The 12,591-nt window shown below is 41.2% G+C and overlaps 1 protein-coding gene across 4 annotated transcripts in view; it reads left to right on the top strand.

Moving 5' to 3' along the window:
• Positions 1–12,591, top strand: part of pknox2 (pbx/knotted 1 homeobox 2) — a 96,920-nt gene that overhangs the window by 25,735 nt on the left and 58,594 nt on the right. The gene's annotated exons all lie outside the window — the stretch shown is intronic.

Here is a 12,591-nt window from a genome sequence, read left to right as displayed (position 1 = left end):
TTAATCGAGTGTTTATGCTGCTGGAAACATGACCACTACTGTGACGACTTTCGCTAACACAGCAACCAACAATGCTGTCAAACCACATCTATGTAGAACAGTTTACATTTACACAAAAGGTGGTTGGAAGGGTTTGATCACGCACCACTTATTGTTTGCTAGAGTTGTCTAATTGTCTGATGTTTTTGCTCATATCCATCTCCACCTGAGTTGTACCAGACAAGATGATATTAGTGGAGATTGCTGTCTTGGAGCATTTGGATATTACTGCGTATCCTCATGGTTCAGACTGAAATCATTGAAAGGACTTGTATTTCTTCTTCTCCCTTATGTTTGGAACTTATTGCTAATTGATTTGAACAACTAGCAAACTTCTGTTCTTGTTCCTGCTGAAATTAAAATGATTCCAGATTTTTTTTACTCCCTGAGGCAAAACGTCTTTCTCAGTTTCTCTGTTCTTGGTTTATCTATTAGGTAAAACACAGAGCTGTTACTGGTGTTTGTCTTAGCTCACATTCTGCACAACACTAGAGGTCAGGTTGGTTTATAGTAAGTGAGAATAAGCCTGGAACCTGAGCCAGGCCAGGTCTAGTTTATATTCTGTCTAATCAGGTCTGGGTATCATCCTACTAGACACTGGGTCTCGTTGGACATGTTTTTTTTAATGGCTGATATTTATGTTGATATGATTTTGTTGTGTTGCATCTGATAAAATAAGACAATTTAATAACAAATAAGACTCAACATTGCAAAATTCATTTGTAGATCTGCAATCTGCACTTAAATATAAACAACTTTTAATTTAAAATGTTTCGTTTATTGTTTCCGGTACCGATAACTTTATCTATCAATACTGCTGGCTCCATACATAGTAGAAACAACGTGGAGGAGCATCGAAGCTCAGTATCTGTTTTTGTGGGTCTGATAAGTTTGGCCGTATTGGAGGGTTTCTAACTGTCCTTGGGTCAGGTCTGACTGAGTTCAGATCAATTTTGGATTTCATCTCTTAATGAAAAAAAATAAATGCTTGGATAGTTTGTCACGGTTCTGTTTTGGATGGGCTCCAAAACTTTGGAACCATTAAAAACTCCTATCACTGGCGTTTGGCAGCTGCCCACTTACACAGTGCTAGTTGATTTACACAGAATCATTAAAAAAAAAAATTCTCAAGGGCATCCTGAAATTCACATTGTGGAGGGATGGCTGTTACCCATTCACTTTCATCTCAGTATTTATATTGGTTGATTATCCACTTTATGAACCAATGCCAACGCTCAGTGCCAAGTAGTGTGTGCACTTTATGTAGTGAAGTTTAGAGGTCAGTGTGTTGGATGTGTGTGCTGTGCTTCTGACTGTCGTGCTGGAGAACGGAGCTGGCATCCTGTCACAGACCTGCGGCTAACATAGTTGTTTATTAGGCGTAAACAAACCATGTCTTAGTTACCTAACCCTAAGCAAAATGAATTTGCCATAATGACAGTCTTCCCCTAGTCAGAGCTAACGTGTGCATGTTTTATAAAAAGTGTATTAAAGAAAAAGAGAGAAAAACAAATGTTTGACATCTGATATAAAAAAGAAATCAGATTTAAATTATATTTTATGTAGTTGTGCACGGACATTCTTGTTTAAAAACAGGATTGTTCTTATCTCTTATTACATCAACCCCTTTGTTTTATTCTTGTTGTTTTTTGCCAAATTTATGCTGTTGAAAATAGGCTTTTAAATCCTATTTCTGTCTGGTCTGTGTAGTTAAATTCTGTAAACGGCCTGACTGTACCTTGGAAAGGAGCCACAGACAAAATAAGAGCGAGGACAGTTGGGGATCAGACACATGCCAGTGTCTCGATGATTGCCAGAGGAGGGCTGGTTATACTAAGACGTTTGTCTCTTCCTGCGCACAGACAGGACTAATCGCACAGCCAGTCTCCATGTCCCCTCCTCAGCCCCTATAAGTGTGCCCCCCTCCTGCCCTCCCTCCCCCCACCCAAAAAAACCCGTCCACAACGATTCCCCCACCAAGGATTGTTTTACGCCTAATTTTGTTAGACTTAATGAGATTTCACTAATTAAATCTCCTCCTGGTTGGAGACCCAGCTCGCACTGCCCCCCCCTCGCACTTCCACTTACAATCACTCCAGCCCATGGAGTGATTGCTCGTCGACCAATTTTAGACAAATAAACTTCTTTTTCATGAAGATCAGGGAGTGTGGGTTGCACAAGGTCAGCCCCGTGTTGTTCTGCGGATTTCCAATTTCGCGCCAAGATGCTCCACTGCACCTGTGATAGCCAATAGGTTCTCAAATCTGATTTGGCGTTTAAGGGCAGGAAGTAGTTCTCGACTACATCTTGATTTGTCTGCAACATAAAGATGAGGTGCTACGGAGTGTGTCAAAAGTTTTCTGTAAGATGTCATGTGAAATATTTAATGGTCCTTTTACGTAAAGAATATTCTGTTACAGTTTGGGCTTCTCTTCAAAACAATAATAATCTATTACAAATCTTTCCCTAAAACCACCTCCTATAGCATGTGACTGCTGATAATATACTGCAGCACAGTAGCTAATGCTCAAAGCAAATCCACATGACAATTCTTCAGTGACAAAATGCACACATGTTCCACATACATGTCCCTAATAATAATCCCTGCATTAGCTGTGTGTCAGCGCTAAAAGGGAAGTGATGAAGGGTGGGGCCGTCTCATTTCAAACAGTGAGGCCTTGGAGGTCATTGTTGACAGTAGCCGCTTGCCCTGCCATTGTGAACGACCCTCTGGGACTCTCGTGCTGGCTATTGTGGGAGCCAGCCTCCCGTTTCCCGTTTGAGCCCTGGACACCCGCTGCCAACTCCACTGCTCGGTTGTTCAGCCAAAAAGTCCATTATACCCCTAACACCAGGCCTCCATCACCCCCCCATACCCATGTCCACTGCTGCCCAGCTCCCCCATCCCTGGCTCATTTATGCACACACACACAGCTAGACACACACACTCTGTACAGCCTCAGAAGCCCGTGTGCTGTGGCTCTCGGGTGGGCGAGCGGGCAGTGTGCCCGTTTCAGAAGAGAGTGCTTCCTTGATGAAGGCCCATGCTGATCGGGTTTCTGCCACCTGTCATTCAGCTTAGGAGGCAGGAAAGGGGGCAAGAGTGGTTGTGAGTGGTGGGATTGAGGGGGCGAGGTGAAGTTTGGGGGTGGGGGTTGAACAGGAGAGATGCCATGGCAATCTGGCACCGGGCCTGCAGCCTGCTGATATTTCAGTACAGACTCCCAGACTTCTCAAGTTGTCCATTTAGTTCATGCAGTGGTCCATTCCCCATTTAATCTAATAACAAAGTAACATCATTATGCACAGTGTCATTTGTTGTTCTTTTTACTTTGAATTACTAAACAAAACTCACATATGTCACATAAAATGTCAGTCATGAGAAGACTAAACATTCAGAGGAGTTTACTAAACTTTCCTTACAAACGTAAATACATGTAACTAATTGTCTGCACTGGTCATTTCTGTCTGTTACACTGTGTTTACAGTAAATTAAGACAGTCTGTATTTATGTTGCACTTTAGATGACCACTCACAGCACTTTACAATGCAGTTTTTGCCATCCACCCATACACACACACATTAATTCAATGCATCTATGTGCAACACTTTCTCTATCACACAACAATCACACACTGCTGCCACAGCTGGCAGGGGCAATTTTAGGGTTCTTTCCACTTTGGCAACTCTTACAATCTACACACATTCTATGTTATTTTTGTTATTTACTCCTTATACTGCATATCCACAGAAAAAAGTATAAGAGGACAGTTTTAGCTTTGTTCAAAGGTTCACGAGACCTCTGATGCCGGCTCTCTGATTTTAATGTTCCTGTGCATCACGGCATGTGTATGTTTGTCATACAGTTTATGTCCACATCAGTAGCCGATTATGAGTAAATAACAAAAATAACATGGAAGATATAAACTTGCCTTACAGTTCAGTTCAGTGGTCATCGGCAAAAAGCTCAAACCCCAAACTGCCCATAGAAGATCTAACCACAGCAAAATCCAGCAACATCCTCCTCAGCAAGGCTTAACTTTCTACTTTAGAGTTATAACGCACCAACAAACACACTGGACTAAAAACACAACCTCCCCGACGGTGGTAACAAAAGAATATAACCTGCTGTAATTCATACCAGCAATTCATCTCAGAAACACAGCATGTAATTACAAATCAGATGCTGTTGGAAAGCTGGTGGTAAAGTGTTCAGGGCCTCATTTAGCATCACTCACGGAGAGAAATTCATTTGCCTTTCCTCCTGAGTTAGAGTAGCAGGTTTTCACAGTTGTGATCTTAGCCCTGCCAGGCTTATGTGCTCATTCTGTGAGATATCAGTCAAAGCAAGACATCTGGAAGTGCATATTTATCATAAATACTTTGGAACTTTGAGAGCTGAGCTGTTGCTTATATGCATATTGATCTGCTGTATCTGCTGTAGCAGTGCCACGCTTATTTGTCTTATGTTCTGAGTAGTCTCGTAGGTTGCCATTTTAAATTCCACAAAGGGCAGCAGCAGAACCTATTGCAGAACTCCTTTAGCATCTGCTGCCTAGGTGAATATCACAGAGACTTTGTCAGATTCTAAAGCCTGCGATCCAGTCTTGGGTTAGGGGGGATTATCCAAGCTAATGAAATGATCTTAGTGTCTATTTTGGCAACAGAATGGGAAATCTGCCTTTAATCAAAGAAGGTTAAAAGGCAAACTGTCATGCACCAACACGTCTCTCTGACCTCTGCTTTACATGATTTTGGAGTCGCACTTATGCTCTTCATTATCGGCTTCGCTGTGTGATCCCACATTTCCCTCCATCACACTCGCTACCTCTACGCTTAACCATCATCCTCCAATCCATCCATATCCATGTCTCCCTCACCCGGGCTCTTTACCCCACCAACCCTAATTGTAATTATGTTGATTTAACCTAGACACATGCGGCTCGCTCCCCGCCATCTGAATGGAAGCTTATTAGTCAGAATATTTTTTTTATATTTATTTATTCCCATTTCTCAGGGTCCCTGTCGGCATTTCCAATTACTCTTGTCGTGCGGCTGTAATTGCCTCCATGCTAATGGCCGCCAGACAATCGTGCTAAATGAGGTGAGGCCGAGAGGCTAGGAGCCCGACTTCATTAAGAGCTAATGGGATTTTATAAGGGGGACTGAAGACCCAGCTCATCAAAAAGAGGGAGATGGAAAGGAAAACAAAACAGATGGAGGGGGAGAGCCAAATCACCACTATTCTAAGTTAGCCCGCTCTTTTTCCTGGCACTCTGATGTAAAAAGAACAGGTTACTCTTCCTCTAGAAGACTACTACCTAATTATAGAGAAAGACAATGTGGCTGAAAGTCTCTACAGTGATAGAGGAAGAATACACACAGTGATAAATGGATAAGTTTGCATAATTCCTCTGGCTGTCCAGTTGAACATGAAAAGCAGTTATTTTTAACTGTCTCTGGCTCTTGGTAGTCATCTCAGACTCATTATTTGGCAAAGTAACAGGAATGGAATTGTATAAATTATATATTTAAGAAATGAGCGGACAGTCCAGTCCAAGTCCTCCCACACTTTTCACACTTCATTTAGACAGAGAGAGACTTAGGCTCACGCAAACATAGATGAATGCGTGTGAATACATGGCTTGAACACAATGAGACCATGGTTATAATACATACTGTAAATCTGCGTACAAGTTGACGGCCAACAAATGCCACCAGATACCCTCTAGAAATAATTCAGAGCAGTTCAATCTGTTAGGGTTGTTGCCTGATGACAATGTTGCTTCAATTACAATAATAATATATGTGGTCCTTCTGACTGAGAATAAATAAAAGTAGATATAGATACAGTATATTATACAATTCCAGCCAAAAATGAACAGAAATCAGTCAGTGCAGCCACATTAACAAAGTTCTCCATTCAGACCAACCCTTCACAGAAGTAATGATCCTATACTGATCTGTCTGCCCTTGAAATGCATTGAAAGGCGGCCATCCATCTTGGTGTAATCGCTCTGCTCCCCAACGGAATATAGTTACATTGCGTGCACTGCAGTTGCAGGATCAGTTGCCCTATACTTTAATTTGCCGCGCCATCTTAAAGCTGACACGGTTTGTGTGCCGTTGGTTTCAGCTCAGTGGCCTCTTTGGCTCCTGTAGATGAGGGGGCCTGCCAAATTCTATTACACGCTGAATAAACCAACGTGTTCACCTATGAGCAAAAAGTATTATGGAGTCGGTGAGGTAATGGATACTGTAAAGTGAGGGTATCACTACCACAACCCTGACTCGAGTTCATGCTCTGGCTGTTAAGTATCTGCGGGTTTGTTTATGGGAGCGTGGGAGAGAATCAGGCTGTTGCAGTTCCACGTGTGTCAGCTATTGGTCATCGAGCTAGAATACAACTGAGATGCATCTCTTGACTTTTTGCACCACTGGCAAAGACGACATTCATTAAACTGGTGTTTGTGTACATCACCAGCCCTATCTCCTACAAATGATCTTTGCAACACAAAATACATTTCGCAGGAACCATAATGAATTACATTTTCTATTCACATAATGAGGAAATGTAAATTTACATATTTGGCAAATCACAAAAATGATACCAAAGTATCTGATCTTGCAGCACAATATCTTCTTGTAGTGACTCCAGCTTTAAAATGTTCATGTTTAGACTCTGAGGCTGTTGGTTCGGGAAGATTGTGGTATGGCTTATGAAAAACTTCATGGTGTCAGTGTTTATTTATATTTAACCCAAACCATGATATTTCCTGAACCCTTAACCAAAGGGCTTTTGCCTAAAAGTAACCACAGTCATGGACGTGAACCCTGGTCTCTAGAGTCATAGTTGTGGGCTTTGTAAGTCTGCCATCCACCCCAACCACATCCTGGAGACGCCACTGCCATGAATAAATGTACCGCTTTATTCATTCATTGAAAAGAGAATGAATATAATCCAGCTGGCGATTAAGTTCAACAGCATACATACAGTTCTGCAAACCAAATGTCACATATACAACATTAAAATGGCTGACTTTTATTTTGATTAGTCAGTACAAAAGTTTTGGACTTTGCAGTGAAGCCAAAGGGGAGATAATTATGTCTATTGGGGACAACATGCAAATAGGAATCACAGAGTCTGTATCAAGGGAAATTCGGAGATATAAACAACTAGGAAGAGCTGTGCAGCCTGTCTGGACTCACAGTGGAAATTAGGCCAATTACCGAACTCTGTTCTGAGCAGAGGTAAAACTATTGTTATTTGATGAAAAGAAAGAACTGTCTGGCATTAAGATTAGCTGAGTTACACCAGAAACCTGCATAGGACTTTGAATAACCTCACAAGTACAACAGATCAACTCATGCAGAACTAGAATCTATGACATGATATGATGTGAAACTGTCTAAATGTCATCAAAAGCCCATATAATGAAAATATGAATATGCGTTCACTGATGAGTCATGACAACACCACACAAACCAAATTAAATATTTGTACCTATATTCCTCCAAACCAACAATTAGGGTTTTCTACTATCTACTACTATTACTAAATAATCCACAAACAAACAAGTGCATACAAGAGTCATTCTACAATAATAAAAAAAAGTTTGACAAATAAAGGTTGTCATCATAGGACCTATTAAAAATTTGTGAACTGTATATAAGAGTGAGTGAGTGTGAGACAGATCGATCTATTAACACATTTTTATTTAAAAGAACATGTTTTAAATTATGTTTTTTTATTATTGTTATTATTATTATTATTATTATTAGTAGTAGTAGTAGTAGTAGAATAATAATAATATAAGCTTATATTATACCTTACTCAATTGTGAGCACATTATCAGGATTGTAAGGTAGAAAATAAAATTGTTAAAATGCTACTAATATTATACTATTAACCATTAAAATAGTCAAGTCTGACTTCAACAGTCAAGTGTCGAAAAATAAAATTCAGGCCACATGTGTCCATAAATAAGAAACAAAATATAGAACTGATATTTAATTAGAAGAATATTTTTTAAATATATTAAAAATCTTCAACATCTGTGTTGCTCCCTTAATGCCACAGTCTTAAAGATCCAGCTGAGCTATAATGTAACTAAATGTTATGTACGGGAACTTTTGAGTCACTACATCTGAGAGAATAAACATATCTGTCTGATTGTGTCATATAGCAGAAGAAAATGAAGGCAGCTCATGAGCTATTAGTGAGCTGAAATCACACTGAGACATCCAGTCAGGTCTTTATTGCACTGCACAGAATCTGCCTCCTGTTCTTTTTTCCACAGACATTTCCTGAAGAATCTACTAAGTAAGGCACATGTGTCTAATCATTTGGGCTGCAGGGTGTTTTTGTCCCCTAAAACGCTGCTCAGGCTGCTCTGATGGTGGGATGATGGCTGTGGTCTATAAGGCCCGGGCCCTGGTAGGAACAGCTGTCCTACAGCTGCCATCTCTCCTGCTTTTGGGGGGAGGATGGGGGGGGTTGAAAAACAGTCCCAAACCTCCTGGGTCAAAGCCCTGGTATGGCGGTCTCCCTGGCAACTGGCGCTGAGACAGTGTGTGTGTGTGTGTGTGTGTGTGTGTGTGTGTGTGTGTGTGTGTGTGTGTGTGTGTGTGTGTGTGTGTGTGTGTGTGTGTGTGTGTGTGTGTGTGTGTGTGTGTGTGTGTGGCAGTGGGGAGAACAGTCTGGCCAGTGAGAAGCACAGTACTGGGGGTTAAGTTATTGAGTAGATCCTCACTTTATCTGTATTTCTTTCAAATCATTCACTGTTGGCCTTGACTCTGGTTTCCCACAGACAATATGGGACACAGCCAAAGTGTCATTTTTTTGGTCAAACCAACAAACAACCACATTCGAACCACACTGAAATGATTAATTCTCTGTCTCTCCCTCTTTTTTCTGAAACTACTCTCCAAGCTCAACTCTAGGGAATGTGAAGCTTTCTGTGCAGGGCAAGATGTTGAGAAAAAGGGGGGTGGGTGGCGGAGAGAGAGAGAGAGAGAGAGAGAGAGAGAGAGAGAGAGAGAGAGAGAGAGAGAGAGAGAGAGAGAGAGAGAGAGAGAGAGAGAGAGAGAGGGGTGAAAAGAGGAAAACGGGAGTTAAGGAAGAAAGAAGAGAGAGAAATGACGAGAGTGAGAAAGGAGACTGGTGGATGGAAAGGAGAGGAGAGGGAGGGCTCAGGAGATGGAAAAGCAGGGCGCACAAGGGATGAATAGAAGAGGGAAAGTGGATATGAGGAGATACTTGGCTTCGGCCCCATCAAAATAAGGGTTGTCATGCTAACTCAACCCTCCGTCTTCTCTCTGTGTCTCACACACACACACACACACACACACACACACACACACACACACACACACACACACACACACACACACAGAACCCAAACCTCTCAAACATACACATATTAAAAAAACTGGTTGTTCCAACATTAAATAAAAAAGTGTTGTTATGAACAACACTTTGTTTTGAAGAAGTCCATATCATTTCTTGCTCTACTTACTTAACTACTCACACATGCAACAACAGGTCGTTTGAAAGTTTTTTCTCACTTTGATTTACACCCAAGCCGCCTTTGCATAGTCTTTGCAGCCAATGTATATGGATACAGTGGTTTCTCAATCCTGGTAATTATCATATACAGTGTACTGTATTCTCACACTTAAACTTCAAATTATTGCGCCCACCAACCGTCTGTGCAAACACATTTGATGAAACAGCCCGAGTTTTTGTTGTGCTTAGTGAGAAGTATTGTACAGTGTATTACAATAAGCTCGCAAGACAAAAGCACAGTAACAGGTGTTAGCTATGACACATGAGCAGTCAGTGTGTATTGGCTGCACAAGGTGTGAGGAAGGACTGTGCGTGTGTGTGTGTGTGTGTGTGTGTGTGTGTGTGTGTGTGTGTGTGTGTGTGTGTGTGTGTGTGTGTGTGTGTGTGTGTGTGTGTGTGTGTGTGTGTGTGTGTGTGTGTGTGTGTGTGTGTGTGTGTGTGTGTTTACAGAGAAGAGTGTTTTTATTGATGTCAGCTGCCTATACTTTGGTACAAACTGGATGTAAATTCTCTCCAGTGTTTTGTTGTGAGTAGTGAGTTATAAAACTATTTGGAAAGCAACACACTTAAGATCGCCCTGACAGTTTGTTTGTTGTTGGTTTGTTTGTCTCAAGCAAGATTAGACAACAACTACTGGACGATTTACCACAAGACTTGGTGGAGGGATGCTGTATGGGTCATTTCGAGAATAATGCATGGATCCTGATGAGAAAATGGGACTGGCATTATTGAGTGTGTGCAATTTGATGCAGATTGTGTACATGCGATGTGAACATTTGCTATAGTTTTCTTCGTCGTCGGTCAACTTGAAATTGAATATGTTTGAGTTTTGGAACTACTTATACACATTATAGGTTTGTGAGAAATTGACATAGGTGCTTTTCGTCTATTTATCATTTTGATATTCTATCGGCCGAGGGTGGGGAAACCTTGCAATGGCCACTTCTTCAAGTTTTTAACACATATATGACACTAACCTCTCTAATGGGATGACTGGAACTGCTTTTCTTTGGTGAGGCATCTGATGTGAAATGCTAGTGATGATGATGATGATGATGATGATGATGATGATGATGATGATGATGATGTCTGTGGTTCCATCATAGACCAGAGAGACAAAGCAGTTTCGTGTAGTGTGCTTCAGTGTAATATCCGTAATCTGCTCTGTTACACTTTTGGAACATTTTTACTTTGTCTGCTTCTAACAGCTCCACAGCAACAATAAAGCGTCTTCACAAATTCTTCTTCTGAATGAGGGTTCAGCTTCTCATCCATCAGCTCACTCGTCACAAAACGTGTCTGTGTAACATTGTCTCTGTCAGAATGTGGTTTTGTGAAAGCTGCTTGTTGGGCAGCACCATAGAGGATAGACATTATTCAAGCATTTACCCTTGCAGCTCATCCAGTTTCGCTGTTTTCAAATGTAATGACAGTGGACTTTTTTATCACTCTGACCACAAACTTTTGTTCTAGCAAAAAAATAATACTAACGAGTAGCCTACATCTCTTGGAAAATTGCAATATGCCACATCTACTTTACTTTTCTTGACAGTCGCCATGATGCTTGTCAGTGATGACGCGTGACATCTATGTGTTGCGTTTACCTTGACTGTGACCTGACAGGAATACAGCCAAGGACCACCCTGAAATATGTGATAGTTTACTGTTTTCTTATCGCATAGAATTCTTTTGTATTTCTGAGTCGATATTTGGGCAGTATACAAAGCACAGGCTGGACATTCCTCACCCCTGTTACAGGCAAAACTAATAGACAAAATTGACCCTAATCCGAGGGGAAAATGAGCAGATTAATTCATGATGATGTCACAATACCAGATCAAACTTAAGTGATACTGCTCCGTTGCGACTTTGCTCTAAAATGATAATGTTATGTACAGTATAACATACTTTATATATGCATCATCACATCGCTTGTCTCATTTGACTTTGTAATGCTTTGAGTCGTCAAAAACAAAAATCACATCATCAAAACAAAGTTAAATATAATTTACAGTTATAGACTTCATATGTTTACACTAGCAGATGCTCCCTGCTCCCCTTCTTAGTAGAAACCTGAGACACACACAGACAGATATTTAAACGTGATGTATTCTTCCTCTCAGTTACAAGTGGGCCAGTTTTGTCTGCCCGATGACAGGAAAACACCAAACGTAGAGGGGCTGGACGGTGTTTCCATAGTAACAGACCTCATGCGAAAAGGTCACTGTCAGAGGTTTTTCTCAGAAAAAGGCAGGAAGATTATAGGAGGGGGGAGTCATACAAGAACAAACAAAACACAAAAAGCTGTTTTATTATCCACTTTCTTATACTGTACATTCCTACCCCCACCCCCGATGAATATTCTCACAATGCTAAAAAATGTAGGATTTAAATAGCACAATTACATGGCTGCAAATGGTGAGAGCCCCCCTCTCTCTTTTTATTATTATTTCTTTATTCTCTTTTGAAGTCGGGAAATGAAAAGGGAGAGTGGTCGACAGCCTGCGTGATGCCTGAGCTTTGTGTTTCTGTGCAGATACGTCGCCTGCCTGCCCCCTCAATCACTGGCAGCTCCTTTCTCTCTCCCCTCCCTCTCAAGTCATTTTAATTAAGTCAGTCTCACTGGCATGGTAGGCAAAGATAATTGGAGAGGGTTTTTGGATGCCATTTACTCTAAGTGATGCCTGTTTCTTCCCATTTTCTCGCCTTTTCTCCACTCCCACAGCTTCTCCCACCACCCCTCCCCTCCTCGCTCATCTCCTGGCAAAGAGTTACCTATCTTCCCTTCCCCTTGCCTTTTTTCTCCTCTTCCATCTTATATTCAAACGTGAAATATGGATTAACCTCTTGTGTGTGGCGGAGGGGATGACTTCCTGTGAATTGCAAATTTTGGCCAACACTGCAATTTATTTGAAATGGCAAATCCGGCAAAGCAATTTGCAGGATACGAGGAGGTTCTTTGAACTTTCCTCATTTGAAAAAAG

The sequence above is a fragment of the Hippoglossus stenolepis genome, chromosome 15 (genome assembly GCF_022539355.2).
Source record: "Hippoglossus stenolepis isolate QCI-W04-F060 chromosome 15, HSTE1.2, whole genome shotgun sequence".
NCBI classification, from domain to species: domain Eukaryota; kingdom Metazoa; phylum Chordata; class Actinopteri; order Pleuronectiformes; family Pleuronectidae; genus Hippoglossus; species Hippoglossus stenolepis.
Note: the sequence above shows the minus strand (reverse complement) of the source record. Positions and strands in the feature narration are given on the sequence as shown.